Source organism: Eumetopias jubatus, unplaced genomic scaffold, assembly GCF_037043125.1.
Source record: "Eumetopias jubatus isolate StellerSeaLion01/CBP00866 unplaced genomic scaffold, mEumJub1_p1.0 scaffold_6, whole genome shotgun sequence".
Classification (NCBI taxonomy): Eukaryota; Metazoa; Chordata; class Mammalia; order Carnivora; family Otariidae; genus Eumetopias; species Eumetopias jubatus.
The window spans coordinates 61,176,851-61,193,801 of NW_028274812.1; the positions used below are offsets into that span (position 1 = coordinate 61,176,851).

Genomic DNA, 16,951 nt, shown 5'->3' on the forward strand with positions numbered 1-16,951 from the left:
ATAGCACCAACCACTATATCTCTTCTACACCAAGGAGGAGAAAATGTATGGGAGGCATGCTAAAGATATGCAACAAAAGATATGAATAAGAATGTTCATAACAGCATTGTTTGTAATAATCAAAACAAAAAAACAGCTCAATGTCTACCAGGACATAGAATAAATAAGTTATGGTGTATTTATACAATAGAAACTCAAGAAACTACCACTACACTCAACAACATGAATCGCTCTCACAGACCTAATGTTGAGAGAAAGGAGCCAGACCGTAACGTATGAATCCAACTACATAAAGACAAGAAAAGAAAAAAAAAGGCAAGAACCACTCTGGTATTAGAAGTCAGGAAAATGGTTACCTTTGGGGAGGAGTGAAGGATAGAGTTTTAAGAAAACAAGTGGGGGGGGGTTCTGAGTGCTAGTAATTACCTATTCTTTATCTGAGTGGTGAATACGTGGGTGTGTTCACTTTTCGCCAAACTCTACATTCATATTTTGTGTCCTTTCCTGAATATATTTTATACCTTAATGAAAAATTTTTTCAAAATTATTTATTTCAAAAATTAGAAATGAGAAACTTTTTTAGTTAGACTGGGTCTGAGTGCCCTAAAGGCATCAACTCAATTAAGTCTCACTGGCAATCATAAAAGAGCATTTATTTACTCATTAATAAATTATTTGTAGTTCACTTTTGATTTTAGAACAGACGAGATTTGCAGAAAAGTCGCAATGGTGGTACAGAAGTTCTACATACCACTCATCCATTTGCCCCTTATTTGTTAGCATCGTATATTATAATAGTACACTTGCTACAACTAAGAAACCAACATTAGCACATTACTGTTCACTAAATTCCATTCCAATTTCACTAGTTTTCCCACTAACATCCATTTCACGTTCTAGGATCCCATTCAAAATACCATGTTACATTTATTGGTCCTATCACCCAAGTCCCCATCGGGTCTGTGACAGTTTCTCAGTTTTTCTTCGTTTGTTTTGTTATATTTTTTCCATTAACTAGATAGTTTGTTCAGGTATTTTGTAGGTTTTTCTGGGTTTTCTAATGTTGCCTCAAGGTCAGACTGGGTTTATGGGTCTTGAGGAAGAAAATTATGAAGATGAAGTGCCTTTCTCATTACACCATATCAGGGTGCATGCTATTAACTTGGTTTATCACTGATGGTGTTATCTTTCAACTGGCCAAGGTAGTGTTTACCAGGTTTCTCCACAATAAAGCTGCTTTTTCCTCCCTTCCATATTCTTTGGAAGCAAGTCACTAAGCTGCCCACACTCAAGGGAAATTGGGGATTAAGCTTCAAGTCCTTTTTAAAATGTCCAGTTTTGCATGCAATTTATACTGCACATCATATATTCTTTTTAAAAATGTCCAGTTTTGCATACAATTTTTATTGCACATATCAGTTCAGTTCATATATATAATTTATAAATAAATATCTTTATTATTTTGGCTCTTTAGGGGCAAATAGATAGCAAGTAATATGTTATCATCTCTTCATTAGTCAATGTTTTTTCATCTCAGTAGAAATCTTGTAACGAGATCAGTATAATGCAAACTTTAAAAAGTTGATACTGTATCTACTGAAAATAAACAAAAGTAACTGAGTAAGGGAGACGTGAGACCATCTCGTTCCTGAGAGATCATGGTCACGGTTTCCACATGTGAGAGAAATGAGCTTGCAGGACGGATTTGTATCTGAGGCAGAAGAGACTTGCAAACTTGGTGAATTATGCCTCTAGAGCACCTATAATTTATTTTCCACTTCAGCTCTGAAGACCTTACTACCCATAATCCCTATGCATTACCTGACCCACAACTCTGGACTGCAAAAGCCCTAGCAGGACTACACTACAGATGGCAGGCTGGTGCGAGGAACGGATTACTCCCACAGTGGGTTTCAACCACTGCCCGCTGGGTAGTAACTGAGCGATTTATAGGGCACGACTCGGGCTGGGAAGTCCGCAGGAATCTCCTCCCCTCGGCCTAGGAGAGGGCGGTCCAGACGCCGCGCAAGGTTCCAGCGGAAACGGCGCCCCGCCTCCCCTCTGGCTCGGCCCCGCCCCTCCTCGCGGTCTTTGCGTCTTCCTTCCGGGTCGCGCTGGGCCGGCCTCGCCGCCGCCGCGCCGGAGCGCGGGACTCTGGGAGCCGCGTCCGCGCCCGCGTCTCCCGGTGCCGCCTGGGTTGCTGGTGACCCCCGCGGCGTGCACCTCTCCCGGACCCTGCAGGGTACGGCCCTTACCTATACTTTTTCCTCCTGCGGGTCTCCGTCTTCCTCCTTCAGCGCTGGGGCGGGGCCGGGCTAGGGCGGAGCGCCGTGCTCCGGGGAACCCGGGCGCGGGGCAGAGGTCCCCCACCGGTTGCCTCCCGCCCCCCCCCAAGCCTGTGCCGCTTTTCCGGAACTTGCTGGGCACCTGTGAGCGGCTTACGTGCCTTGGGTAGTGCTTCTCTGCCCCACTCTGCACGGCGTGAGGCGTCGTCCCGGCATCCACCCTGCCCAGGGTTGTTTACACCGCCGTATCAGCGGGCCGTGCAGACCCTGCAGTACCGCGTCGGCCACCTGCCCGCCTGTGTTGCTCCTGTGCGTGTTGCCTTGGTTTCCCTCTGGCATGGATGGTTTTTGACTAACCAGGCCCATATCTTCAGGATTGCCACAAGATACCGGCAGCAACTTTGTTTCTATGTTTAGGGGTGTCCTTAGAGTGTAGTGTTGATGGTGACCATCCACTTGGCCTCCTTGTCAACATGCTTACAGTGGGAGTGGTTTTGGATTGCCTTGATGGTTCCCAAATGCTTACTGCCACGTAGCCTCGGGATGCAGTCACTAGTTGAAATATACGAATAATAGAATAAATAGAATAAATAGAAAGGTGATATAAACCTGTGGTCCGGTAGTAGCACTGACGAGATCCCATGTTTGGCGTTGTGCCCTGGAGGATTCAACACCAGGTGTGGTGATCTTGTTCCAATTTGAGGACACAAGCTGCCTTTACTGCTTCCTGGCGTGTAGTCCTTGGTTTCAGGCACATTCTGTCCTTAAAAAGCTCACTTAATGCCTCTGTAGTTCTGTACTACATATTATACCTGTTGGTTAAGTAAAGGGAGATTTTTCTTAATACATCAACTATCCTACAGTTCTTCATTAGATACTAAGTTATTGGGGGAAAGAGACAGCGTTCTTGTTTTCCTAGTAGCAATGTCCATCACCCTATGGTAGGCTCTCTCTAATTGCTCATTGCATTGGATTCTTCTTTCCATACCTCTTTTTTGAGTATCAACTTTTTAAACTGTCTCAAATTTTGGCTTTTCTGAACCCTGCAATTTACTGCGCTTCTCTTCTGTTACTGACTTGAAAATCAGAGAGGTCATCTCAATGTAAAATGGTTAATTTCTTCTTTATAATGCTGTGATCAAGTAATGCAGTTATAGTACTGTGTACATGACATCTTAAAATGTTAACTGCTGTCTTTTACTTTCAGATATGGTCAGTTAGCAAAAACTGCCCCTTTGTTCTTTGCTGTCTTAGTCTCTGCCTCATCATCATAATTTTCCTGTGATCAACATTCTGTCTTAACTTCATGGTGCTAACTTTGGTGTCCTCTTGGACTTTTTGCCACATGAACTGTAAATATATATATCCACCTGTTTTCTTCTAGTACTTTTAATGATCTTAGACTTCATCCAAAAATCTTTAACCTACCTCAAGTATATTTTGGTGTGAGAAAGGAAATAAGGCACTTCCCCCCATCCAAAATTGTTAGCCATTGATCTCATCAATGGGATGGGATCTTTATTGCTCATATGTTTAAGTTAGTCACTCCACATCATTTTGCTTTACTTGCCTCTTTTGTTGGATTCTGTTTTCCCTACTGATAAATACTCTATTTATCCAAGGTCCTAATTCTTGCGTATTCTAAAGACGTTTTCTCAACTGCTGTTCAGTGATTTCTGGCTTCTTGTGCTGATACCATGCTGCTTTTCTTACTCTAGCTTTATAATGTGTTTAATGTCTAGTGATTCAGTGTCTGGCATATCATAGACCACTAAGTATTTTTGTAATGACAACACTTAATGGGGTTAAATTGACTTCCTTCCCTCCCTTCTATTTTTTTTATTTATTTTAAAAGATTTTATTTATTTGGAGAGAGTATGAGCAGCAGGGAGGGGCAGAGGGAGAGGGAGAGAGAAGATTCAAGATTCAAGCAGACTCTGCATTGAGCGCAGAGCCCAACCCGCAGAGCAGGGGCTCCATCCCAAGACCTTGAGATCATGACCTGAGCCGAAATCAAGAGTTGGATGCTTAACTGACTAAGTCACCTTACCAACCCCTCCCCTGCCCCTCTAAAATTTCTTGTCTGTGCTTGAAATTACTATTTTTTTACCTAACCTATTTCATGGTATGTTGAATCATTAACCATTGCTAAATAAATCCCTTCTTTTGGTACCTCAGAACTTGCCACATAGAGTTGCTCCTCAGAGTTGTACATAAAAAAGCAGCTGTTCAAAATCTGCATATCTTTTAACTTTGGATTGTGTTATTAGTAAGTGTAGTGTGTCTCTTCTCAGCTATGACTCAGGACTTTCTGTACCTGGTTTCAGCAGCTCTGAGGGATAAGTGCCCATAGAAATGACACCCAGGACAGCCCCTTGTCCATTTGTACTTTACCGTCCCAACTGGACATCTTAAATGTAATGAATTTTCAAGTGCTGCCATAACAGATGCTTAGAAACTTTATTAGATTATAAAATGAATATATACATTCTTCAAAAAAAAAAAAGTCAAGTAATACAGAAGTAGCCAAAGGAGAAAGTGAAAGTGTTGTGTGCCCACCTATTCAATAACCCCATTTCCCAGAGATCATCATTAATCATTTGTTCTCCTTCCAGACACAAAAAATACATGTGTATAAGTCTACATTTGTTTCATAAATGGCAGTGTACTATATATAATTTTCTATAACTTCCATTTAGTAATAATTGAACATCTTTCTGTCAGTGCATATAACATTATCTTTTGAAAGACTTTCTGGTATTTCAATGTAGGAATAACCTAAAATTTATTTAACTGATTCCCTGTTGATATTTAAGCTATTTCAAATTTATTTCTATTACAGAATAGAAATTTAAGCAATTTCAAATTTATTTCTGTTACAGAATAGAAATTTATTTCTATTATTCATTTTGTATATATATTTTAGCACATTTGTTTATTTCCTTGGTGTAAATGCTTAGACAAGCAATTGCTGGGTCAAAGGCTATATACATTTTAAATTATGATAGATTGTGCCATATTGCTCTTCAAAAGGTGTTGGAAGAGTAAATTTATACACTTTATAAGAATGCTGCTGCTTCCATATCATTGCCATGGATTGTTACAGGTCTTGAGATTTTACCCTACTTGCAAGCCAGCAGTTTGATGGATACTGGCAAAAGACATGAGACTCCCGGGCCAGAGACTCAAAGCACAGCAACAGTGGTAGCCAGAGTATCATCATTTTCTTGTGCTGCTTCCTTGAACCCCAGTTTCTACTGGGTGATGTGATAATGAAGAGATGACTCTAGCACACACAGATTACATTACAGGACAGGAACCCTGAGTCTTCCATAATGGGCTGCAAGTAAACTTGCTTAACCTTTGTGCTAGAGAGAAGCATTGTATTTATTATACTGGATAATAAACAAACCTGCCCTCTTCTCCAAAGGGAAACCTCTCTTTATCTACCATGGATGTTTGCTATATAGACCTCCCTGAAAAGATAGTCTGGAACAAAGGCCATCAGTGCTCCGGCTTATAAGACATGCAGAAACATGAGAGACCTGTGAAGAATTGTATCCAGGTGATACAATCATTTTTAACATTTTAGTAGTTTTATGGATGAAAAATGGTATGTTTTTACTGTTTTAATTTTGCATTTCTTTGTTTATTGATGGAGTTAAATATCTGTAAATTATTGGTCATTTGCATTCTTTTGTAACTTACATGTTCATCATCTACTTAGTTTTCTGTTGAAGTGTTTCTCTTTTTCTTATTGATTTGTAATAGCTCTTTACATGTTGTGGCTACTAGTGACTTGGTACACCGTTTAATAGTTTTTTTTTTTTTTCATAGTCTATTCTAATGCTTTTTCTGGGAACTTTTGCTTTACAGAAATTTTTATAATACTTAAGTTGTCAGTTCTATTATTCTCTTCCTTTATGACCTCTAAGTTTCCACCCCAAGATTATTAAAATACTTTGTACAAATTCCCCTAATTGGAATTTTGTATCATAAATTTGGATTAAAAAATGGTTGCTATGATAATATTCCAAATTTATTTTTCTAAGTATCTGGACATTTTTCTAAAACATTTTTTTTTTGATAAGCCATCCTTTCCCTGTTGTTTTTACTGACACATTTATTATACTATATTATTTTTTCCCTCAAAATTGAGCAAAATATGTTGGTTTCCTACTGTGACTATCAATTTGGTTGAATTCATCCTATGTGTAATTGTTTGGATTTTAATCTTACAAAGTATAAAATATTCTTTTTGCCTTGTTTAATGATTTTTGCCTTGGAGTCAACACTGCCTGATATTACTATTGTCATCTCTGTCAGTTTTGTGTGTACCAGATCTTTATTGCTCACATGTTTAATTTTAGTCATTCCACATCATTTTGCTTTACTTGCCTCTTTTAAACATCAAACATCATATAGCTGGACTTTTATTTCTCTCTCTAGTTTTCCCTCCTCCTAATTCAAAAGTTTATTTTTTTGCATTTTTAAACTTTTTTTAGAAAGATAATTATAGAGGGGCGCCTGGATGGCTTAGTTGGTTAAGTGTTTGACCCTTGATTTCAGGATTTTGGCTCAGGTCCTGATCTCAGGGTCATGACATCCAGCCCCACATTGGGCTCTGTGCTGAGTGTGGAGCCAGTTTAAGATTCTCTCTCTCCCTCTCCCTCAGCCCCTCTACTCCCTCTGGAAAAAAAAAAAAAAAGAAAATTATGGATTCATATGCAATTATAAGAAATAATATAGAGAAATCCTATGTATACTTCACCTAGTTTCCTCCTGTGGTAACATCTTGCATAACTATAGGACAGTATTACACCCAGGAAATTGACATTGGTACAATCTACAGACCTTATCCAGATTTCATGACTTTTACATGCACTTGTGTGTGTTTGCATTTAATTCTCTGCAAATATTATGTAGATCTTGTGACCACCACCATAGTCAAAATACAGAACAGTTCCATTACAAAGATCCCTTGTGCAAAAGACTTTATCTTTTAATAGGATAATTTAATCTATTCATATTTACCTTTTTTTCTCTCTCTTACAAGTTCAGAAATTCTAAAATCATCTATAACTGTTCCCTTATACCTCCATTCAATAACGTGAGGCTGTAACTCCTTGCCTTCCCTACATGCTTAGTTTTATTGATTTGATTTTTTTTTTAACATTACTTGTGTTTTTTTCCCCCAACCATCCTTTTCATCTTCACCAGTACTGTATCTGTAAAGATTTAAATTTGACTGTAAGGTCACTAGTAACTTGAATATTACATCTTTCCCTTTCGAAAATACTTTCTTTGGTTTTTGACTGGAATATTTTCTTGAAGATTTTTTTAAGAAGACTTATGGAAAGTATATTTGTATGTCCAGAAATATTTTTCATTGTGTTTTTTGTTTTTCTATGTGAATAAGAGTTTGAGTCAGTTTTTTTCTTTAGAATTCCTGAAATATTACATTATCTTCTAGCATTTCCTTGAATTTCTATCAGCTTCAGTCTCTTGCATTCATTTTATATAGGCATTAGGTTTCTTGCATCTGTGTTCTAAGTTACTCATCATTTTTTTCATTAAAATTTTTAATTTGGCCACCATGTTTTTAATTTCAAAGACCTTAAAATTTTTTAAAAATAGTTTCTCCTTGTTTTGTGAATCCTATACTCTATTAATTCACACTAAAGATAACAATTATGATTTTAAAACTACTTTCCTATTGTTTACTAACTTTTACTGGAGACCATTTGCTCTAATTGCCCAACTTGTTTCCTTGTCTTTAAGATAGGTAATTCTACTCCTACATATAAATGCAGATCTATGTTGGCTGATTTGTTCCTGGTTGGGAATCTCTGTGAAGTCATGAAGGTCACTGTTCTCTCTTCCAGAGGGGTAGTTCCCTAAAGGCAGGTGAATGGAAAGGCCTCTGTGATTGGGCTTTGTCCTAGACACAATGAGTGGGCAGGACATGTCAACTAATACATAACTTTCTTTCAGAGTGTGCTGGTCAAGAACAGACTAATAAAGTAGGACCCCTATAAATAAGCCAGTATGAGGATATTAAATCTCCAACTTGACTTTGTTTTGGTCCAAAACAAAGACTGAAATCAAAAAGCATACAGAACAGTTCTATCACCCAAGGAATTCCTTTGTGTGGGCCTGTTGTAGTCATTGGAGTCAACCCGTCTTTTCCTCTAACTTCCTGGCAATCACTGATCTATTTGCCTTCCCTGTAATTTGCTTTTTTCAGAGTATCCTATAAATGAAGTTCTATAACATATAGCCTTTTGGGTATAGCTTCTTTCACTTACAAAATCATTTTCAGATTCATCTGTGCTATTTGCTGAATCAGTGGTTCATTCTGTTTTATTACTAAGTACTATTTCATCGTATGGATGTATGGTTGTTTATCCTTTCACCTGTTGAAGGACATCATTCATGTTTCCAGGTTGGAGTGATTGTGAATAAATATATAAACATTTGTGTACAGGTTTTTGTTTGCAAATAGGTTTTCAGTGCAATTGGATAAATAATGTAGGAGTGGGATTGCTAGATGGTTTGGTAAGGGTATGTTGAGCTTTATAATAAACTGCCAAAGTTTTCCAAAGTGGCTATACCATTTTGCATTCCCACTGGAAGTGTTTGCAGCATCCAGTTTGGTATCATCTTGAAATTTCAATAATCTGTAATTAACTGTTCCCAGGTTTAAGGTATTAAATGTTATCTGTCCCAGAGTTTACCCTTTTGAAATTATACTTGACATTGCTCTTAAGTAAAATGTTCGCTAGGATACACAAAAATTTGCCATAAAAGGAAAAAAAATGATAAATTGGACTTAATAAAAATTGGAAAGTTTTCTCTTTAAAAGATACTGTCAAATAGATGAAAAGTCCGGCACTGACTGGGAGAAAAGTTTGCAAAACGTATATCTGATAAAAAGCTTATATCTAGACTGTACAAAGAACTCTTACAACTAAATAATAGGAAAACAAAAAAACCTGATTCTAAAAAAATGGGTAAAATAGACATTTCACTAAAGAAGATACAAATAGCAAATAAAGACATGAAAAAATGCTCTACATCATTACTAGTCAATTGAGAAATGCAAATTAAAACAAGATATTTACCACCCGCCCCCTGGAATGGTTCAAGACTGACAACATTGACTACTGATGAGGATGTGGAACAACTAGACGTCTCATATATTGCTGGTGTAAATGTAAAATGTTGGCAGCCATTTTAGAAACACTTTGGCACAAGAAACAACCCAAATGTTTATCAACAGGTGAGTGGATATGTCCATATAATGGATATGATTCAGTAATAAAAAGGAACAAACTAGTGATACACATAACAACAGGGATAAATCTAAAGATAGGCTGTGCAGAATACCCTAGACACAAAAGAGTATGACCATATTATTTCACTTATGTGTAACTCTAGAATAAAGGACAATCTCATTTGTAGTGATAAGAAGCAGGTTATTTTTATCTGGTGCAGGAAGTAGAAGGGTGATTGGGAGGGAGCAGCAATGAACCTTTTGGGCTGATGGAAATATTCCATATTTAGATTCTGGAGGTGGTTACATTGGTATATGTCTTTGTCAAAACTCATTAAGCTACACACTTAAAATGGGGTACATTTTTTTTTGGAATGTAAATTACACACCAAAGTTAATTTAACAGTATTATACCATTTTAGTTAATTGCTCTTTTAGCATCAATGGTTAGCAGTGACATACCTATGATCTTGTAGTTGGATTTTTGTTAGGAAGGCTAAGTGTAAATTCAATATATTTCTATTAGGTAAAAGCTCTTTATTTTACTGTACAAAAATGTATAGTTAGTATCTGAACAAAGTAAATTCAATATACTTTATGGTTTTAGTAGCTAGAGAGATTTGTTTTCTCTCTTCAGTGAGTCCATTAAAATTGCCCTTAGCCAGATGTCCTTAATATTTTAGATTTTAGTTAAATAGATACTGTGTATCTGCCAAATGTTTAGAGTTATTCTAAATTCACAGTCCTTCCCATTCATATGGTTTATTCTTACCCATCATTAACAAGAGAAGGTGAAATATAGAGAATATGCCATTGGTGGCAGCTTATCTAAGGTACTTTCTATATCAGACCTTTGTTATTAGAAACATGTCCTTCCTGTCCGTTTGTGAGATAGCACTTTGCGCAGGAAGAGGGTTTTCAGGTCCATTGTATTAAATCACCAGACATCTATCCCTACAGCTCTGCTTTTTAAAACAAAAAGAAAACATTGACTCCTCGATTCCTTTCTCTCTCTACTAAAGAATGGTCATGAAATATTTCATAAGTTGAGATATGCTTGTTAAAGAAAGTTTTGGAAAGAAAGGAAAGATAACTAACCATTATCATAATTATCATAATTTCTAGGTTAAATTGATTCTAAATCTTCTCCCTTGTGTTCTGACAAGTTTATTCCTGATTTGACTTCTTATGCACTTTTTACATGGTCCTCACCATTTGTTCATTAACTCAGCAAAAGTTTTGAAATGCCCGCTGTTGCCATACTTTTTGTATTTTAAGTCCTACTTTGACTCCTGGAAGAGAAAGAAGTATTGTTTGTCCTTTTGGTTTTCAGGATTTTTCCTCGGCCTTTAGGTTTTTTCTTCCTGAGTGGTTCCCCTGCTCTCTTTTGCTCTATTTGCCTGGATTTTCAAGAAGCTTTGAAGCTAGGTAGGAAGCTCTGTGTTCCCTGTCCATACACTTGGCTGAGTTAGGAACTTTACATGTTTATTCTATATTGGGGCCTTGTTGAATAAAAACTGTAATCTGAATAAAAGTGTTTTAACTGGAGGAGAATTTACTTAGGGGAAGAGAGGCATGTAAAGTAATATTCCATTCCCAGTAGTCTCCTTACTGACACTGGTACATTATTTTATTTTATTTTTTTTTAAGATTTTATTTATTTATTTATTTGACAGAGAGAGACACAGCGAGAGAGGGAACACAAGCAGGCGGAGTGGGAGAGGGAGAAGCAGGCTTCCTGCTGAGCAGGGAGCCTGAAGCGGGGCTCGATCCCAGGACCCCGGATCATGACCTAAGCTGAAGGCACACGCTTAACGGCTGAGCCACCCAGGCGCCCCAGGTTATCACTTTTTCTAAGAACTTCTTTTCTACTCATAGTTTTTCAGTTCTTCTTAATCATTCTATGGTCTTAACAGAGATTTGGAGTGTTAAAAAAATTCATTGTATTTGAGAAAATAGTTCCCTTTTACCTCTCCAATCATCTCTTTCATGGATCTTTCTTTAATTTCAATCAGAGTTTCTTTGTAGCCAAGGTCAAGTCTCTTTTATGTGTTCAGGGGCTGCTTTTGTGCTAACAGAGGTTACTATTTTTTACATTCTCTTTGAACAGTAAAATTTCAATATGTATACTATTCCTTATTGGATGGCTTCAAAGAAGGTCATACATTTGATTCTTACCTATTGTGTTTCGGTTTTTATTATCCATTTTCCCCCTCTTTTGCTCTGTATCAAGATATGGAACTTTTTTTGCTTCATTTTTCGGTCTCATGTTCTTATCTTGAAGAGTCCCTGGTTTCATTTCTGTGTTTATTTTAATTCTGTCCCGCCATCTTCTCTGCCCATCTTCAAAAAGAAACCAGAACAAATGCTTATTGAGCATATCTTGGCATGTGCTAAGCCCTAAGGGTGTAGTTATGATTAAATCACCTTCTCTGAACTTGAGGAATTCATAGTCTGTTGGGGTAGAAGAAAATCTCACCACATAAGAAGTGGCACACAAAAATGTAAGAGCAGAGAAAAAGTGAGTGGTAGACCAAGTCTGTACGTGACCTTAAAGGATGAATAAGAGGCTGCCAAGTGGGGAAGAACAGGGCATTCCAGAGCAGCCCAGCCTCAGTGGAAGACTTGAGGATGTTGAGGTGTGCAAGCACGAGTGTGGCTGGGGGTGAGGCAGATGTTCTACAGCAAAGGTGGGGCGTGTGGAAATGGAAGGGATGGCGGGAGAAGACATGCCAAGGTAGGTGGAACATTCTTGGGTGTCATTTTATTAAAAGACGGCCTTCTCTTAATGGTACCTCTATATATTTGAGAATGAAGAGGAAGAAGGCCCGGGGAGGAGAGGTTATCAGACAGGCAGAAGGAGATAGAAGAGCCTGCGGTGGTCTAGAAGCGTAGAGGGGGCAGGCCAGGAAAGAGGGCTGGTTGTGAGGGGCAGCTGCTGCTGAATTCGAATATGATTCCCCTCTTCTTGATTGATATTTTCCTCCATTCACCGATGTCTGGATTTCTAGACTTGTCCAGAAAAGTCCCTTCCTCAAAATAGCATCTCTCGATCAGTTTTGGCAGGATTCAGAAATGATAACATTACCAGGTTTGGCCTTTTTATCTTGATTTCTTACCACATTATGCACTCTGTTACATTTTGGTGTGATGCTGCGGAGCTGCCTAGACCGTCGTCTTTCCCCATCACTTCCTCGGCTTGTGTCTGTGGGCCGTTCTGCGGCAGGACTGCGTTGTCACTTGCCTTCAGTATCTGGCTGTGCCTCGTCGCCTGTCCTTTTTGCTTCTCTATCTTTTCACTTTAAGTTGAGAATCCTCTTGGGCTTTTAAGCTTGTTTCTAGGTTCTTTCATCCCACTGTGAACCTGGCTTTGGCGTGGTCCTGGTTCAAGTTCATTTTGATGGCCTCCTTTTGTTTATTTTATGGAAAGTCCTTTGCCTTCCTCTTTGCGGTGCCAGAGCAGGAGCCGTCTTCTCTGCGGTTCCTGCCATCCTGCTTCTCTCCGCCTCATCGACTCCCCATCTCACTTCAAATCTCAGTAGAAAACATATGTTCTCCCTTGTCTATACCTCTTAATTTCTCTTTTCCACTGTTACTGCTTTCTCTGTAATTGTATTATTTAACTTTGTTAAGCATTTTATAATATGAAAGATGTAGTTGAAAATAAAGTTGTACTATAATAAAATCATGTCGTGTAAAGCAAGTTGTTTCCCAAGGAGTATGAAAGTCTCAGGATAGAAGTTAAAATGGCTGTTGTTCTGTATTCCTTGATTGTGCTAGTATAAAAGTTCCGTGTGTTGTGGAGAATTTCTCCCCTCATAGCCATTGTTGATAAGTAATTGGATTAAACAACTAATAAAATGATGGTGACCCTATTTTTAATTGTGACTTTTTGTTAAATGGAAAATAATGTTTTTATATGCTGTGAGAGTTTTAAAAATTAAAGTAGCATTTTGAATGAACTGGAAGAGAAATGTCTCTCAAAAGGTATATTTTATAATCACCCTTTTGGACCACTTTAGTGTACCAGACTAATATTTATTTATTTGCACCAGGTGGGAAAAGTCATTTTGTCTTTGAATCCCATTCTCCTCATAAAATAGAGTTATTGTATCTTTTGCATTTGGTTCATTGCTCATTGGGATGTTCATTGGTTATCACAAATTGCCTCCATGCCTTGGCAAAAGTCCAGACAGTACATGGACAATTTGGACTTCAGCATTGGCCGTTGCTGGCCACATGAGTCCTGAGACTATGGCTCTATTCCCTTTTTCAGCTTCATTTCCCAGGAAAAAGTAAAGGGAGCTATCCTTTCTTCTCCATATGTTCTTCTGCACCCCCCCAAACACTTTTATAGTGTCATCAGTTGATTGGAAAGCAGTTTATAATCAATAAAGGGTGTTAACAATTGGTTGCACACTTCCTTTTTTATTTCTATGCCTTGTTTATTTTCAAAAACAGGTTTTAATTTTATTATGTTTTTCTGAATAGTATTGCTGGAAAAGAGTAAATATATTTGCTTTTTCAGTGTACTGTATGTACACTGCTTTTCCTTCTTTCAGAAACTTGTCATTTTTAGCTTTATCTTACAAAAATAACGATTATTGTTATTCATAGTTGGAAAAATAAAGCATCCATTTACATTTCTCTTCTCCTGTTCAGAAGTTTGAATATATAATACATACATTTACAGTTTATAACTCACTTTTACATATGTTGCTTCAGTGTAAAATTTAACTTTAATGCAGCTTAAAGATGATATTGCTCATATGGCATTCTTGCTGCTTTTGATATTATCCCATAATCTATAATAGTAAAAGCTAGCTGGGAAACAGGAAGTTTGTGGCTTGGTGTGTGAAATAGAATTGACTTTCACGGTTTGTCTCGATCTTTATGGCAAGAATGATCATGAAAGTTCAGGTGAATGATTGTATCTTATGTTGCAGATATTTCCTTGGTTTTATAAAATTTTTACTTTCTGGTAAAAGCAGTTTTATAAAGAAAGTGAAAGAAGCTTATTTGAGGCAGTTTGTATAGATTGTGGAGTGAGAAGTGATGTCCAAAGATTATACAGCCAGGGGCACCTCGGTGGTGCAGTCAGTTGAACTTCCAATTCTTGGTTTCTCTTCTGGTCAGTTCTGGTCATGATCTCAGGGTCGTGGGATTGTCGCTTGTTTCCAGTTCTGCGCTTTACTCAGAGTCGGCTTGAGACTTTCTCCCTCTCCCTCTGCCACTCCCCTGCGTGCCACGCCCCTCTGGCCTCTGTCTCTCTCAAATAAATAAATAAATCTTAAAAAAAAAAAGATTATATAGCCAAACTCATCTGTCCACTTTGGCAGATGGAATTCTGTCCTTTTTTTGAAGGTTTCCAGGAATAAAACATGCAGAGTCTTCTAATTGTCTGTCAGTTGAGTTGGATACTTATAAATTGTTCTTTATTTCCTAAATTTCATCTTTGCAATTTATTTTATTCTTTTAAGAAAGAGAAGGACCAAGTAAATTCTTTGGGCAATTACCCCTGTTAATATACCTGGGGGCCTATTTTGAAATAAAGTGTATATGGTAAAAGAGCTATATCATTTTAAATTTTGGCATTAAAGATTTGAGATTTGTGCAGTTGTATTTTTTATTTTGCAACAGATTTATATTGTGGTAGGTGAAATATTTGAATAAAGAAGTGATAGACTAGATAATTATTTTTTCCCGCATTTATTTATTTATTTTAAATTTTATTTTATTATGTTATGTTAGTCACCATACAGTACATCATTAGTTTTTGACGCGGTGATCCACGATCCATTGTTTTCGTATAACACCCAGTGCTCCATGCAGTACATGCCCTCCTTAATACCCATCACCAGGCTAACCCATCCCCCCACGCCCTCCTCTCTAAAACCCTGTTTGTTTCTCAGAGTCCATAGTCTCTCATGGTTCGTCTCTCCCTCCGATTCCTCCCCCTTCATGTTTCCCTTCCTTCTCCTAATGTCCTCCCTGCTATTCCTTATGTTCTTCAAATAAGTGAAACCATATGATAATTGACTTTCTCTGCTTGACTTATTTCACTCAGCATAATCTCCCCCAGTCCCATCCATGTTGATGTAAAAGTTAGGTACTCATCCTTTCTGATGGCTGAGCACTCCTAGCTATTTACCCCAAAGAAACAGATGTAATGAAAAGAAGGGCCATATGCATCCCAGTGTTCATACCAGCCATGTTCGCAATAGCCAAACTGTGGACGGAGCTGAGATGCCCTTCAACAGACGAATGGATAATGAAGATGTGGTTCATATATGCAATGGAATATTTTCCCACATTAATAACATGACCTATACTTTAGCACTTGGTGTTATATTTCCTGAGGTGAATCTGATTTGTTGATTCATGGTACATCAGCTCTAGGAATGTGTGCTGCAGAAACACCTTAGTTATTTTAATACATGTTTTATTACTCTCTAGAAAAATGTCTTGTTCAGATTTTTCTATTATTTCTTGTTCTTGGGGTGCAAGTTCCTCCATTTAGTGAGCCTGCCTACTGACTGAACTTCATTGTGGTTCATTTTCTCTTGGAGTCTGTCTTTACTGTGATGTATCTTTCGCAAGGGTTTATAGTCTGTCCTGTGTCATGTGTCATGGAAGTATCTCTTCAAAGAGGTTTCACATCTGCCCCTACCAGGTTCTAAAGTTTACCAGTTCAGAGCTACTTTATCTTTTTAAATTTTTTTGGCTTGGGTATGGGGTAGAGATTCTAACTCATGAAAGTAGTGTGAATTTAGGCCCTTGCTCTATGCATAATGTACACCTAATAGGGTTCTGATTTCCCTTGGCAACTTTTCCCCATTACCCAAATTGAGGTCATGTCTCCTTAGGCTTCCTAGCTAGTGAGTTTTCATATTTCTGATTTTAACAGATAGGATGATCTTTCCTTATTTTTGGCTTTATGAAGATCTTTCCACATATGACCTGTGGCTTGAAATAACCTCTCTCTATGGGTATTAGAAAGTCCCCTTATAACGATTAAGGCCTGTACCTGGTTCTAGGAGTTGTATTAGCTTCAGCTCCTGCTCTCTTTCGTCTGTTTCCCACAACTGTGGATTTTCCTCGCTTGTTTCAAGCTCAGTTCTTTATTTACTGTTTTACTGGTTATATTTTGTCAAGCCTTTCAGTGTGTTTGAATCTGGCTGGGATTAAGAGGCACAAGAATGCTGTTGTATAATCTTAAATTATTTTGGACTTTTGTAGTATTTTTTGTTTGTTCATCACCTTTCTGTCAACATGTCAGATATTTTGTGCCTACCATGTACTGAATACTTTGAGAAATGAAGATCTTTGGCTAGATCCTGCCTTCAAGAAACAGTCTGATAAAAAATGGGCAGAGGACATGAATAGACAT

The 16,951-nt window shown here is 37.8% G+C and overlaps 1 protein-coding gene across 2 annotated transcripts in view; it reads left to right on the forward strand.

Annotated features, from left to right (window-relative positions):
* The first annotated feature begins 2,118 nt into the window (after window positions 1–2,118).
* Window positions 2,119–16,951, forward strand: part of FBXL4 (F-box and leucine rich repeat protein 4) — a 79,357-nt gene continuing 64,524 nt past the window's right edge. The window contains exon 1 of one of the 2 annotated variants that reach the window (XM_028104184.2): window positions 2,119–2,242. The gene's annotated coding sequence lies outside the window, so the exon portion shown is untranslated. Of the gene's footprint in view, window positions 2,243–11,305; window positions 11,402–16,951 lie in introns of those variants that run through there. The other variant, XM_088023913.1, reaches the window with a different exon arrangement.